We start from the raw sequence: 2463 nt of genomic DNA on the forward strand, positions 1-2463 counted from the left end.
GTCGCCAACGAGGAAGACTACGACCAACACGACAACCCGATGAGGGAAGATGACGATGACGATGAAGCATACGTGAAAAGAAGAATAAACACTACATTACCTAATGTTAGAGCATATTTCTCTGTATGTGGTTTTGGTAATTGACAAAAGTCCCTATGGACTAATGGTTGCATTGAGTTATATTCGAGGGATTTGTACATAGGCACTTCCTGAAGTCCATCTGTTGGTTTCAAGGAGTTTATATGATGACCAAGGTGGTATTCAAAGTATTATTCAAAGATTGGCCATAAAGACACAAGGTTGATCAAGACTAAGCAAACAGTAAATCAAGATGATCAACACACAAAGTGTACAAGATGTACCGAGTGGGATCAAGTGATCCCATGGTATGGTAAGCATTGTCCATAACACTTTTGTGTACTAACCCATGGTCTTCAGTTGAGTTCTATGTGGGGTTAGGTGTGTTTCCGTTGGTTTGCGTCAAGAGGAATATCTCATTCAACCTATGAAGGATGACATCAAGTGGTGATCGTCATCAAGATTGCGCTGTGCAAGTTCAGGTGGAGCATCACGAAGATATCATGCTTGAATCTTGCCGTCCATTGTAGTGGCAATGGACTTGTGAAGATGTGCTGAAGAGTGCCCCACCCATAGTGAGTATGGGGGAGCAATAAACTAGTCTTCATCAAACCAACGCAATCAAGAAAGGTGGTCCATCTACAGGAAGCCAAGATCATCATCATCTAGCTCAAGAGGACTAGGTGCAAGGTATAGGTTTTCCCTTGATAGGTTTTTCTATTTTCGAATAGATTGTCGTACTGTCAAGGGGGGATCTCAAGTGAGTAGCTTGATCATATCGTTCCTGGAGAGCTCAAACCATTTGCATCCTTGCATCATATTTGTTGGTTCTTGTTTGTTGTTTCTCATTGCGAGTTTTAGAGCTTATGGTCATCTTCATGACAAGCTCGAGTTCATCGAAAACGGAGTCCATATGCATCTTCTATGATGTTCTCGATGTTGGAAGTTTTTGCCGGTTCTTCATTCATAGAGGTCTCACATCTCTATATCATTGGCATTTTTCATAATTGCATGTTCTTAAGATTTCCAACAAGCTTGAGTTTGCTCGATTCGGAGCTCGTATGCGAAAGTTATGGTAGTTTCAGTACCAGAGTTGTTTTTCTCCTAACACGCGGTAGTACCACTCGGTACCAAGGTAGTACCGCTTGGGAGGTACTTCCGCTGTGTAAAGAGTGGACACAGTTTTTTACTACCGCCCTCGGGCGGTAGTACCGCAACCATGTCCGGTACTACCGTGTCGGATTTTCGCACAATCGTAGCCTCAGCGGAGGTAGACAAGGAAGTAATTTTTTACTTCCGTGTACCCTGTGGTAGTACCATAAGGGCGTGCGGTAGTACCGCTCCGGCGGTTCTACCGCTCTTTGCCCCGAGCAGTAGTTCCTCCCTCGGTAGTACCGCTCCAGGCAGCGGTAGTACCGCTGTGCTCGGGCTGAAAGTGGGGGTAATGGTTGGATTCTTTCCCCCACTATATAAAGGGGGTCTTCTTCCCCAATGGTTATCTATCCGTTGGGGTCATGTTCTTCCCCCATTGTTGACCTTCTTCAAGCTTGCTAACTCTCAATCCCTCCAATGATTCTTGCTCCTTTTTGAGGTAAAAGGGAGAGGAGATCTAGATCCACATTTGCACCAATCACTTTCTCCTCTAAGTGAGGGGAACCCCTTGGATCTAGTTCTTGGAGTTCTTGGTGTTCTTCTTTGTTCTTCCTCTCATCTTCCACCATAGCATTAGTTGTTGTGGTGGGATTTGGGAGCGAAGGACTTGGGCACTCCGTGTGCCCTTGCCGTTGCATTTGGTGCAAAGGTTTGAGTTCTCCACGGTGATACGTGGAAGTGAAGTTTGAGAAGCTTATTACCCTTTGGTACTTGGTATCCTAGAGATTCTTCTTCGTTGATGCTTTGGATTCCTAGAAGCTTGGTGGTGCCTCAGAGCTCAATCATTGTGGAATAAAGCTCCAGGCAAGCGTCAGGGTCTCCAATTAAGTTGTGGAGATTGCCCCGAGCATTTGTGGTCACCTTGAAGCCATATGACATTGTGGTGAAGCTTCGTGGTGTTGTTGGGAACCTCCAATTAAGTTGTGGAGATTGCCCCAACCTTGTTTGTACGGGTTCGATGACCGCCCTCAAGGGTCCCTTAGTGGAATCATGACATTTTGCATTGTGCGAGGGCGCGAGGAGATTACAGTGGCCTTAGTGGCATCTTGGGGAGCATTGTGCCTCCACACCACTCCAAACAGAGATTAGCATCCGCAAGGGTGTGAACTTCGGGATACATCGTCGTCTCTGCGTTCCTCAGTTATCTCTTACTCGAACCCTTTACTTATGCACATTACTTTGTGATAGCCATATTGTTTCTTGTTATATATCTTGCTATCACTTAGTTGTTTA

This window comes from Hordeum vulgare, chromosome 3H (genome assembly GCF_904849725.1).
Source record: "Hordeum vulgare subsp. vulgare chromosome 3H, MorexV3_pseudomolecules_assembly, whole genome shotgun sequence".
NCBI classification, from domain to species: domain Eukaryota; kingdom Viridiplantae; phylum Streptophyta; class Magnoliopsida; order Poales; family Poaceae; genus Hordeum; species Hordeum vulgare.